Here is a 14,162-nt window from a genome sequence, read left to right on the forward strand (position 1 = left end):
GATCACGCCCTGGGCTGAAGGCAGCACTAAACCGCTGAGCCACCTGGGCTGCCCAGAAATAACTTTTAATAGTCGGGGACATATATAACTAGAAACAGAAGCACTGAATCATAGGATAATCGTATGTTCAACTTTAGCAAATATTTGTTTGTACTGGTACCATTACCAACCTTAGATTTTGATTTAAATTATTGTTTTAAAATCTTACCAAATTTGTGGTTGTATGATAGTATACCAATGTGTTTTTAAAAACTTATTTAAGTGTTTTTACTTAAACATATATTTAATATCTATGAAATAAGAGGTTTGAGGTGGTAATTATATTGTCTTCTAATTTATATTAAGATAAATATAAAATTATTACAATATAAAACATCTATCTGTATAGAAGTTTACTTTTTTAAATATTCTATTTATTTATTCATGAGAGACACAGACTGAGAGAGAGAGAGAGAGGCAGAGACATAGGCAAGAGGGAGAATCAGGCTCCATGCAGGGAGCCTGATGTGGGACTTGATCCCGGGACTCCAGGATCACACCCTGGACCAAAGGCAGGCGCCAAGGCTGAGCCACCCAGGGATTCCCTGTATAGAAGTTTAAATAGTCTCATGTCACCCACATTTGTTCTAGATCACCTGTTCCTAGGTCATTCTCTGAGAACTTCTAATTTTACAAGAGATTTCTCCTATATAGTCAACAGTTTCATTAAAATCAAAGACAAATTTACAATTTTTATAATTGCAATTTTACAGCTAAAATGTTTTTGTTTTTTGTTTTGTTTTGTTTTGTTTTGTTTTGTTTTTTTTAAGAATATGTTTCTAGGGATGCCTGGGTAGCTCAGTTGTTAAGTGTCTGCCTTAGGTTCAGGTCACAATCCCAGGGTCCTAAGATCAAGCCCCACATCCAGTAGGGAGCCTACTTCTCCTGCTCCCTCTGCTGTTCCACCCACTTGTTGTCTCTGGTGCTCTCTGTCTCTGTCAAATAAATAAATAACATCTTTGAAAAAAAATAAAGAAAACATTTTTAAAACACATATGCCTAACACTATCATGACGTAATATGAGGCAGCTAGGTTTTGGATACCTATAATTATAATGTAACACTTGGGGCAGGTTTTTAGTCTAGTAATAGCTAAAGGCTTTGTCAATCATGTATGACCTCATGGCTACAGTGCAGGACAGGTGGTTACAGAACTGAGGTTCTTAATGCTCATGGAAAAGATGGACCCTTGAAGGGTAGCTACTTCACATCCAGAAGCCAGGAGGCCACAATTAACCAGCAAGACCAGAGGCACAGGTAAGAGGTCTTGACCCTCAGGAGGTTGAGGAGATGTCACCCCTAGGGACAAATATTTGGGCAATCAATAAAGATAGTGCTTAATACCTATAACAGGAAAGAAGGAAGGAAGGAAGGAAGGAAGGAAGGAAGGAAGGAAGGAAGGAAGGAAAGAGGAAGGGAGGGAGGGAGGGATGGAGGGAGGGAGGGAGGGAGGGAAGGAAGCAGGGAGAGAGGATGGGAGCAAAGGAAATGGGAAAATATAAGACGTAGTGCTGTGTGATGCATGTCCTAGCACTGACAAGCCAGCATGGCACGTGTTAGGCCTTCATTGGTTCTGAAGAAATCACATTTCACTTCTCTGTCAACCTTGCCAAAACATTTTCAGAACCACACGGCTTTCAAAGATCTTCTTTTCTTCCTTTATCCCTCTGTCTTAAGAGGAAAAAAACAAAACAAAACAAAACTGGATCATAGTCTGAAGATTCTCCCATTTACCACAGAAACTCTCCTCATTGGCCTTCACAGGCTGTTCCCTTAATAAATCTCTTGTGTATCTAACCTCCTTTTGGAATCAGCTTCTTGGAGGACACAGACTAATTAATGTGTGTTTTCAAGCACATCCTCAGCTATTACATATAATTTTGTGGAAAACTTTATATTCATCATTACATACAAGTTTATTAGCTTTAATTTTTTGGATGTTTTTGTTTTAGACATACAATATTTTAAAAGCCAAATAGTAGATCCTAAACCAGCCAAGATACTATGGAGAGAAGAGGGCAGAGGGGATATAAAAAAGATGCATTAATTCTTTTTTTAACTATTTTAGGCTATATCATTGGGAGAATATTACAATTTTAATAAGGTAATTTTTTTAAAGCTTTGTTTAGTAGTGCAGCATTCTTGAGGGCAAACAATTTGCTTCTTTTAAATGATAGATCAAAGTGGATGTAAAATGATTTATCTTGAAACATATCTACAGGCTTTTATTTAGTTTTTTTTTTTTTCTTAATTGTCATTCACTTACCTTTATTTGTCTGGTTCCTGAGATGGTATGTAACTTTCCATTTTGTTTCACTTTGACTCAGATTCAATATTTTCAAGGCAGCTAGTTTGGTTTTGAGGGTTAGCCTTTTGTCACAAAAAAAAAAAAAAAAAAAAAAAAGACTGCTTATTTATAGAGTTTCAAGCTCCAAACCCTTTTCTCATTGATTCGGGTAATTTTGTCATCAGTGCAGTCTTTTGTGTCATAATTTAGAGTATATAATAGGTATTTGTGGGATCTGCTATTTAATGATAGATAAATGATAGATTAGAGAGATACATAGATAGATAATACATGAATATATAGAACCTCCTCTGAGTATACCCCAAATTTAGAGAACATCACAAAGAGGTTTGCAATAAGCTCAACTTGTCAAATGCTTTTTCTTCAGTTCAGATTCAGTGTTATTTTGGTTACAGATGACCATACCATGCCTAGGTTCAGCTACTTTTTAGTCTTCACCTCATGATATTTCTACTCTTCCTATAATGCAGATAAAAAGACTTTAAATCCACCTCAAATAAAGGTGGATATCTACTCTCCCTTTTGTCCCAGGACTCTAGAAAATTTTCTTGTTTTTTGCCCAGTGTGGAGACAGCTTGCATCCTCTTCCTACTTCTTACACCCCTTTCCAAGAAAGGAAGAGAGATTGAGAAAAAGGAACATGTGTAGCCTAGCCCAGGGGGCATTTGTCTTCAGAACAAAGGTTTTCCCTGCTGGTTCAGATGGTAAACATACCACAGTACAGTCTGTCCTTGAAAGGGAGGCCTTCCAAAGTCTAGCTGGGCTGGTCACGGTGCATGTTTGTGTATCTAATTGAACAAGTGCTTTCTAGAGAATCCGTTCTGTCACAGTGTTGAGCCGTGTTACCAAGTGAGGAGTTTCAGAAACAAAGATGAAATTTTAAACTCTGATTTCTGCAACTATCTCTGCAGTGTTTCCAAGAGTGGAGAAAGAGACAGACAGAAGAACTACGTATTGATAATTTTAAGCACCCCCTCTAAAAGCCTGATAGTTCAGCAGCTGAGCCATGATAATGAGGCAACAAGAATGGGAACAAATCAAAAACAGTAAGGCTGGTAAAGGTGAAAGACACAAGGAGCCTGGATGACAGATGAAACAGTGAGTGGCTGAAACAAGGACAGTAATTTCTTCACTACAATTTTCCCATTTTATGACAATAGTAAATACTTTCTTTCCTATTAGTTAGGTTTTCTGTTATTTTTTTTTTTTTTCATTTTCTATTACTTTAAGTGGAAAGCAATAGATGTGTGTTTGGACTTTCAAGACAAGTTTGCATTCATTCATTTACTCTTTCATTTATTCAACAATTTTACATATTTTACATTACTTTATTCTACTTTACATAATTTACTTTGGAATATACTTATTGATTTTGTGTCTCTTTTTACTTAAATGGAATGTTATTTTTCACTGTGTCTCAGTGCGTAGAACATTGTCTAGTATAAAGTAGGTGCTTGATAAATCATTAGTGAGTGAATAGATAATATATTATGAAGTAAATTATATGTGGGGCACCTGAGTAGCTCAGTTGGTTAAAGGTCTGCCTTCCATTCAGGTCACCCAGGGTCCTGGGATCGAGCCCCATGTTGGGCTCCCTGCTCAGTGGGGAGTCTGCTTCTCTCTTTGCCCCTTCCCCAGTCATGCTCTGTCTGTCTGTCTGTCTCTCTCTCTCTTAAATAAATAAATAAAATACAAAAACCCTAAAAAAAAAAAAAGTAAATTATCTTCTATCAACTAGGTGTATAGGGAAATCATGAAGAAGATATAGGAAAACTCATAAATATAATCCAGAGTTATAGGTATGATGATTTTAGTTGTGGATGAAAAATATGAATCTGGTACAATAAAAGGAACAGAGTTTCCTCTCCATGATTCACTGATTAGAAAATACTCTTACGTCATCATCATGGGTATCAGACTTCTCTATTTTAATGACCTTCTAAAAGATAATTGAAATACAGCAGATAATTAATACTAATTGGTCAGTTGGGGAAGATGTATATGCTTGTGAAGCCATCACAGCAATCAGGAAAGCAAACATTTCTATCACCCCAAGAAAGTTCTTTTTTTATTTTTTTATATTTTTTTAATTTATTCATGAGAGACACAGAAAGAGGCAGAGGCACAGGCAGAGAGAGAAACAGGCTCCCTATGTGATGCCCAATGTGGGACTCGATCCCAGGACCCTGGGATCACGCCTAGAGCCAAAGGCAGACATTCAACCACTAGGTCACCCAGGATTCCCCCCAAGAAAGTTCTTAATGCTCTTCTTGAATCCCTTCCATTCCTCCATCTGTGTCTGCATATAATAACTAAGTTGCTTTTGGTCATTCTAAATGAGTTTGCCTTTTCTCTAAATTTATATAATGGTTTATATAGCATGTTTTCTTCTTTTTGTCAGCAAAAAAAATTTAAAACTCTTCTATGTTGATGTGTATCAACAGTTATTTGCTAAATAGTATCCCATTGTAAGAATATATTATAATTTGTGAACAATTGGATTATTTATACCTTTGATCTATGGCCAATGAAGTGGCTATAAATGTTTTTATATAGCCTTTGTTTTGATAGATGCTTTTGTTTCTCTTGGCTAAATTTCTGTAAGTCAATTGCCCCAGTCATATGATAGGATGTATTCAAGTTTTGAGAAACTGCCAAAGGTTTTCTAATGTGATTTTACACTTTCATCTTCCCTTTAGCAGGGACACTGAACACTTGCAATGTTCCAGATTTTTAACTTTTGAGGCATTTCAATAGATACATAGCAGTATTTCTCTGTGGTTTGACTTTGCATGTCCTTGATGACCAATGCTTTCAAATCATCTTTTCATGTTCTCGTTGGCTATTTGTATTTGTCTTTTATGAAGATTCTGATAAAATATTTTGTTTGTGGGTAGCGCTGGTGGCACAGCTGTTAAGTGCCGCCTGCATCCGGGGTGTGATCCTGGAGACCCAGGATCGACTCCCCTGTTGGGCTCCCTGCAGGGAGCCTGCTTCTCCCTCTGCCTGTGTCTCTGCCTCTCTCTCTGTGTCTCTATGAATGAATAAATAAAATCTTTAAAAAATATATTTTGCTTGTTTTTACTACGTGGTATGTCTTCTCATTGAATTATGAGAGTTATTTATATATTTTGTAAGTTCGTGTATATATGTGTCATTAAAATTTTCTGCCATATTCTGCTTATCATCTTTATTTTCTTAGTGACATGTTTTGAAGAGCAAAAGATTTTAATTTTAGTGGCATCCAATTTGCCTTTTTTTTCTTGTATGATTTTTATTTTTTCACTCAAAGAAATATTTGCCTACCTTAAGGTTACAAAGATTCTTTTGTTGTAGAATTTAATGCCTTAGATATTAGGTTTTATGTTTAGGTCTGTGATACATTTTGAGTTAATTATTTTGCATAGTATGATGTAAGAATTGATGTTATGTTTTTTTTTTTTCATATATATGCCATCCAATCTAGTTATAATAATAAAATAGATCTTCTTTTCTTCCTCTTAATTGTCTTTAAATCATTGTCAGAAATCTCTTTTCTGATCCGGTAATCTATACTATTTCTATGCTTTTGCCAATGCCTGTCTTAATTATGGTCGCTTTATAGTATGTCATGATATCAAGTACTATAAGTCCAACAACGTTATTCTTTTTAAATTTACCTTGGAAAATCTAAGTGTTTTCTAAATTTTTGAATCATCTTATCAATTTCCACACACACACACAAACCCTTGATGTAATTTTGATTGGTATGAATAGAATTTGTAGTAGATCAGTTTGGAAGAATTGTTATCCTAACAGTAAGTCTTCTGCCCAGTGAACTTGATATATATTGCCATTTATCTATCCTTTAATTTCTTTTAAAAATATTTATAATTTTCAGAAAAATGACCTTGGATTTGTTTTTTGTGGAATTTTTTCTTAGGTATTTTATATTTTTGATATTACCAAAATAAAATTTTTGAAAATATCATTTTCCAATTGTTTCATGTGTGTATATTAAAAGGTAATTGATCATTTTTTATTAACCTTGTATATTTGGGCCTTGTTAAATTCGATATTGAGTTCAATATTAAATTCAACCATCTTGCCTTGTTTTCCATTTCAGAAAAACAATTCATATTCAATTTATATGAATTTAACAAATTCAGAAAAATCATTGATGTGTGCATTGGAAAGTACATACAAGAATTATTTATAATGAACTGTTTTTAATGAGAAAAATATTTAAATTGCTCAAATATAATCAACCAGATAATGGATACATATAATGCATATTTATCAATTAAATTGAACTGAATTTAACCATATGAATCAAGTAGACGAATTCACAAAAGTAAGGATGAATGGGGAAAAAGGCAAGTCACAGAAGACTACCTTAGCATGATATCATTTACATAAAGATCAAAAGCATGTGAAACTGAACAAGCAGAATTTTAAGGGCTAGGTATAAAATGGCAAAATCTTTTTTTTTTTTTTTTTAAATCAAAGGAATGATAAACATAGAATTAAGGGCTGTGGTACACCTGAGAGGTACAAAGCAAAATGTGATGAGGAAAATATACAAGGGTATTTTTTTAAGATTTTTTTTTTAAAGTAATCTCTACATCTGACAAGGGGCTCCAATGCACAACTCCAAGATCAAGAGTTGCATGCTCCACTGACTGAGCCAACCAGGTGCCCCTACATAGAAATTTTAATTATCAATAGTGTTTTATTTAGTAAGTTTGAGAGTGGGTACATGTGTAGTTTTGTTTTTTTTTTTTTTTTTTTTTTTTTTTTTTTACTGTTACTATTTGTGATTAACAGTTTATCTAAAAAAAAAATAGTTAACCATTTGGTGAGTAGTCAAAGGTAACTTCCATATTTGATACCCAAAGGGTGTCTTTGATAGTATTTATACATCATGAAAACCTATTAATTCATGATCAGGATGCCTGCATGGCTCAGGGGTTGAGTGTTTGCTCAGCTTAGGGCGTGATCCCAGTTTGGGATCTAGTGTTCCCAACCCTTCCCCCCACCTCCCTCTTACATAGGGTTCACAGTGGACAGCCTGCTTCCCTCTCTTTCTGTGTCTCTCATGAATAAATAAATAAAATCTTTTTAAAAATGTTCATGTTCAAATACCTTCTGAGAATATAGTACTATTAACTTAGTTATAATTGGGTGATAAAACAAATAATGACTGAAAGTATAAAAGAGGTACCTTTTTTCAAAGTGAATGGATGAGTTCTGGGCTTCATATTATGATTTACATGCTTGTGAATAAATCTTTGAAGTTGAACAATAGCAAAATACAAAGTCACATTAATCTGTACTTGTTATGAAAATTGAATGTAGCAACTTTAATCCTCTAACATAGAGTTATTATAAGATGTATTTTAAGATGCAGAGTTTCTCACATCTTACAGGTGTGGGTCTCCTGTGTACTACTTTTGGCAGCTATGATACTGAAGTTTAATGGTGCAAACAAATTATTTGACTTTGAGTTTGAAAAAAAAAATCAGTTATTTTAGAGCCTATATTTTCAATGGAATAAAATTAACAACTGCCTTAAAATGTTCAACAGCAAACTAAAAAGTGATCCATAGTTTGCTTAAAAGGTAAGAAAACGGAAGAGATAGAAAACAAAGATTGAGTTAACTTAGTTGATTACTGGCAAGGTACTGAGTCTTTTGGGTACTATACCTGGTCAGATTATCATCCCCACAGGCCCAGGCCTACTAGCAGTCCAACATGTCCTAGATATCCAATCCCTAGTTCTCTCCATTCCTGTGTGGTTCCTATACTTGTCTAGAAGATTCTCCACATTCACAAAACTTGACCTGTGTGTCTCTTGTGAAGCCTCATGTCTAAGCCAATAGACGCTATAACATGAGGAATGAAGACCTCCAAATGAAAAGCATACATTTTCAAGAATATTTTCCTCAAGATGATTTGGTGAAATAGTGATTGCCAACTTCCAATAAGAAAGATAGAGTGTCCAGGTATATTGATTTGAGTACCAGATTATTTAAAAATTTTGTTATGTAACTGTTTTCTCCTCTAAGAGATTAATTTACAACTATTGAATTTGGATGAAAAGTTATATTTACTTAAAGCAAACAAAAATGTAAAATCCATATGATATCAGAGGGAACAGAAATATATAATCAGCTAGTCCCACATCTATTCTCACCCCACATAGGAGAAAGCTGACTCTCTGTGTTTAGTGATGTACCAAAGGTTCAAAACAAATTGAGAACCTAGCTATGGGCATTATGCCTCTTACATAAACCCTTTTGATTTACAATATAAAAAGAAAGAAATTACGAAAGAAAAAGATAGCTAGAAATACAGAAATACCTCTTACCACCTTTTGCCTTATGCTTTTCTTCCCTTTAAACATAGTTTCTAAAATTGTTACACTTGTCATTTCTATTCACATAAAAATCAGTTATCCCATCCAATATAGTCTTTTATAATAACTTTGTGAAAAAAAATCCATACCCATACAATTATTTCTAATGTCCTAGGGAATTTTATTTTTAAAACTTATTTTAAATGATAAAAAAGGAAAAGCACTTATATTTCTGCCGTATATAGTAGATTACAAAATAGGTTTGTACTTTGGAGAATTAAAAATATAAGTACACATACAGAGACAATAATTCAAAATTGGCTATTGTTTCAGTAAAGATTTGACAGCTCATTTTCTTAGTATTTTCGTTTGTAATGAACCTTACCGAAGGGACAATGGTGGGAAAGCATCTCAGAAATGGTATTTGCCTTTCCACAATTATCTCTTTGAAAAGTAACATTGTGCCTTAAGCGAAGGATTTGACAAATTAAAATTTTTGACTCTACTTTCATAGAACAATGTAGAGCTTTGACAGGTTCTCAAATTGCAATTACTATAACAATTATTTGATTTAACAATAATCGTGGGTTATTTTTTTTTATAAAAAGGACAAAAATTTGCCTCAGCAGTGTTTGGGATAAAGAAAAATGCATGAAATGTTTTAAGCATTTATTGCTTAAATCCTCCAATATTCTCATCAATAAGGAGTTTCTCAGTTTGTCAGTATAGACTAAAGTTTTCACTGTGTCCTGGGAATTCTATTTAAAAAGCTGCATATTGGGGATCCCTGGGTGGCTCAGCGGTTTAGCGCCTGCCTTTGGCCCAGGGCACGATCCTGGAGTCCAGGGATCGAATCCCACATCGGGCTCCCGGCATGGAGCCTGCTTCTCCCTCCTCCTGTGTCTCTGCCCCTCTTTCTCTCTCTATGTCTATCATAAATAAATAAATAAATAAATAAATAAATAAATAAATCTTTAAAAAATAAAATAAAAAGCTGCATATTGAAATCCATATTATATCTATTTTTTAGTACCATAGTAACATATAATATTATTTGTCATATCATCTGATATATTTTTTTATATAAACAATTTATGTGATTCCTTGTCATCTGCAGCTTTCCCAAATTTATTGAAGGAATTCTTCATTTCAATTTTATCCTCTTCCATACTCTTCTGAATCTGAACTTACAATACTTGACATTATTGTTCTACATATTTACTACACTTACCTATTTAATTCCTGCTTTCCCACCTAAAAAGCTTATTGCTTTACTGTCATTTTATGTCCTGGGTTAATATTTTCATTCTGATATCAGGTAGGGTTTTAAATATCCATTGAGTTACAAATTAACAGAAGTTAACTCTCAACTCTATTTTCTGATTTCTATAGGTCAAACATGATATTACTGTACTATTTTTTTTTCCTGTAAAATATGTGTCTTAGACTGGGTTAGTTGCCACTGTCTATCAAAATCTGAGCTAGGGATGCCTGGGTGGTTCAGTGGTTGAGCATCTGCCTTTGGCTCAGGGCGTGATCCCAGGATCTGGGATTGAGTCCCACATTGGGCTCCCTGCAGAGAGCCTGCTTCCCCCTCTGCCCGTATCTCTGCCTCTCTCTGTGTGTCTCACATGAATAAATAAAATCTTTTAAAAAAATCTGAGTGAAGGGTTTATTTGGTAGGTATCCTAGAAACAGAATTTGGAGATGGGGAGTAGTAAAACAGGAATGAGGAAAGGCCAATACTGTGGTGTAATCTCCAGTTGGTTAAACAGAGACTACTGAGGCTCAATCTTACTGGACCTTTTGAGGATCTGTCTAGAACATGCCTTAGAATGCTTTACAGAGGAATGGAAGAGGAGAGGATTTACATTCAAGGACTGCTATAAAGAATGTCTCAGACTTCTAAGACAAACGTGACTGAATGCTGGGCAGGTTAGGACAGAAGTCCAGAGAATGAGGGGAAAAATGTTTGGAGTCTGAGTCAAGGTACTGTCAGTTACAACTGTGAGGAGCTGCTTGCTGAACAAGAGATGATGTCAAGTGTGAGCTGAGATGATGTGACATGGGACACGAGGGATATCTGAGTCCAGAGGTATAAATAATTTATATTGCTATGCAATAAATATAACTAAATGTATAATCAAAACAATGCCATATTAAAGCAGACATAAAAAGTCTATGAAGGAGGGAGAGGAGAAGACTGATGGCTCAATTTCCTAAAAGAGCACCTGGAAAGATTTGTCTGTTAGTGTGGTTTCTAGGTTGCTCATTTCCTGGTCTTTAAACGTTGTGTACTTTAATTCGCCTATGCTTTTAAATCTCCATTGCTTTTTGGCCGGTAGGGGTTAAAGGCCCGATTTTCTGATACAGAATTTCCTTCCCGGCAGATGCTGGAGCAGGTGCATGAGAGAAAGAAAAAGAAATCTTGAAATATCAGAAATATCAGTAGGGCAGAAAAAAAAGAACATGATAAACAAAAGTAGGGGTACGTAGAATAGATTTTCTTTTTCTCAGGTTTTATAAATTACATTTCACATCGAAGCAAAAATTATGACACTGATGTGGTTCTAGGTGCTCTTTGGGCTCCAAGGAGAGGACATGGGGGTGAAATAGGCGGCAGGGGATGTGGTGTTTCAGAGGATCCAGTGAGATTTGAGAAACATTTTGATCTTGAAAGTGTGAATGCACATTTTAACAGGGGGAAATTGACAGTTTGCTAATAAACTTAAATTGAGAGTAGATAAGCTTGAGAAGCAGGAGACACTTGTAAATGATGAGGATAAAGGAGACTCAGAAGTTGATACCCAAAACCGTGAAGGAAATACTGAAGATGAAGGGGATCCACTTGGACCTAACTGCTATTTTGACAAAACCAAATCCTTTTTTGATACTATTTCTTGTGATGATAAGAGTAAACAGAGACCAATTGGTGCTGAAGAAAGAAGATTAAATGCCAAAACATTTAGAATCACACTTTGTCCAAACCATGCTTGTGTGGGCTATAGAGGCAGAGGAGGTCTGGATTTCTAGGGTGTTACCTTCACCACCCCTCCAGGATTTCTAGGTGGGTTCAGAGGAATTCGTGGGGAGGGGGGAGAGAATTTGCAGATTTTGATACAGGGAAGACAACAACGTTGCTGCATAGTCTACTAACAAGTCCTTGAAAATAGGTGAATTTCTAGCTCTTCATGGTCCTAAGAATTGGTTTCAGTCTTGAGAAGAATAGAGAAGTGGATCCCTTGTATATGTGTCACCAGCACTGGGTTTTTGTTTATTTTGTTTTCTGCTTAATTACAAAGATATAATGCAGTTTTTTTTTTTTTTTTTTGGGAGGGAGTAGTTAGGCTCATATTAAAAATGGACATATATATTCCAAATATATTTGGAATAGCAGGTCAAGTAATTTCTTATGTATAGTCAAACTACAGCAGTATTTCAGTGGGACTTAGAAATATCTTTTCATCACTGAAACAATTTTTCTTATTACTAAATTGTATTTGACAATTATTGTAAGTTGCCTATAAATAGGATCATGATACTGTGTTTTGAGCCATAGAAGGTTGTCTCTCTCTCTCTCTCTCTCTCTCTCTGTCTTGCTATCTTTCTTTTTGGAAATCCTGAAATCTTCCTGTTGAAATAGTTTATTTTGTCAATTAATTACAATGCTGGATAATAGAGAATTTTGTCAGTCAACTATGTACACACAGTAAAATACTGTTTTTTGGGCAAAGGCAATTTTTATATAGTTGGAAAATTCCATTATATTCATTGACAAATAAACATTAAGAACTTTGGATAGCTGTATAAAAAGTGACTAATTCTTTAAAGAATAAACATTTTAAATTCAGCAAACATACTGTGTCTTTGCAGAACTTGATGTCTGAGGAGCAGAGCTATAGGTGGTGGATCTTTATTCATGGTTTACCAGACTTAAGATATTTTAAATTTTTATTTTCTTTTTTAATGTTTGCAATGCAAATGAAGATTTGATATGTACTTCCATTCCCTGAAAAGGATAAATTACTCATACTTATTGTAAGAACTTCATTTTATAGCAAATGGGATAGCACAGGATTGGTCCAAGTAATAAATATTTTCAGTATATGAAATGAGTAACCATAGATAAGAATGTACTTGGCTGTATTTTCAAATAAGTGCTCTCCCCTTTTTTAAAGACAATAAAACTGGGCATAAATTAACCTGTTAAAAAAAATCCACAGATAAATCAAAGTGAATTCTAATAATAAATTTTCAAATAATACACACAAGAATGTAAGCAAAAAACAAAAAAAGAGAGAGAAACAAACAAACAAAAAAACAAATTGAAAAAAAATAAATTCTAGACTTTAGCTATGTATTATTTTTGTATTGTTGCTATACCAAATTACCACAAGTAAGTGGCTTAAAACAACACAAATTTTTTTAATCCTATAAGTCTGCTGGTTAGAGATCAAAAGTCACTCTCACTGGGTTAAAGTCAAGGTGTTAGCTTGGCTGGCTCCTTCTAGCTCCAAAAGAGAATCTATTCCCTTGTCTTTGCAGCTTTTAAATACTTCCTGCATTTCTTGGCTTCTGGCCCCATCCTTGCCATGGCATCATTCCACCTTCTGCTTTCATCATCACATCTCCTTCTTACCCTGACAATCCTAACTCCATGTATTAAAGATCTTTTTGACTTTACTGAGTAATGCAGGGTAAGTTTGTCACCTCAATATCCTTAACTTAATCATACTGCATAATTCTTCTTGCTACTTAAGTTAGTATATCCATAGGTTCTAGTCATTGGAGTGTGGATATCTTTGGATGGGCATTTTTTTTCTACTATAAACCTTAACATATCAATAATCACATTAATAGAAATCTTCAGAATAATTCAGTTAATAGAGAATGCCAGAGTCAATTAAAAAAAATTAAAGCAAGCATGGCCTAACTGCATGTAACTCATTTCAAGTAGAACAACATAGGTAGTTTGGAAATGAAAGTTGAAAAAATATGTTTTAAACAAAAATTAAAGGAAACAGGAGTGGTTACATATGATAGAGTAGATTTCAGAGTAAAGGCAATCACCAGAGACATTTTGCAATAAAGCAGAGTAATCCCAGCAATAAGTCATAGCAGAGGATGTAAAGCCAAAACTGATGGAACTGAAAGGAGAAACAGGAAAACTCACAGCTAAATTTGGAAAACTTAACATCCCTCTATAATAATTGATAGAATAACTAGCCAAAATCAGCTATGATATAGGGGAATATAAGAGTACCAACAATTTCTGGGATATAATCAAGAACATTCTGCCCAACAACAGCAGAATATAAATTATCTTCAACTGCCCCTAGATAATGTAGCAAAATAAACCTAATATTGTGCCATAAAACAAACCTGAAAAAAAAATTAAAGGATTTGTATCAGACAGCATGTTCAACCACAGTGATATCAAACTGGAAAGCAATAGTGGGAAAAGAAGGAAAAATATCC

The 14,162-nt window shown here is 34.5% G+C and overlaps 1 pseudogene; it reads left to right on the forward strand.

Annotated features, from left to right (window-relative positions):
* Positions 1-1,153: 1,153 nt before the first annotated feature.
* Positions 1,154-11,832, forward strand: LOC140595278 (protein LSM14 homolog A pseudogene; annotated as a pseudogene).
* Positions 11,833-14,162: the final 2,330 nt, after the last annotated feature.

Source organism: Vulpes vulpes, chromosome 14 (genome assembly GCF_048418805.1).
Source record: "Vulpes vulpes isolate BD-2025 chromosome 14, VulVul3, whole genome shotgun sequence".
In the NCBI taxonomy this organism is placed as follows: domain Eukaryota; kingdom Metazoa; phylum Chordata; class Mammalia; order Carnivora; family Canidae; genus Vulpes; species Vulpes vulpes.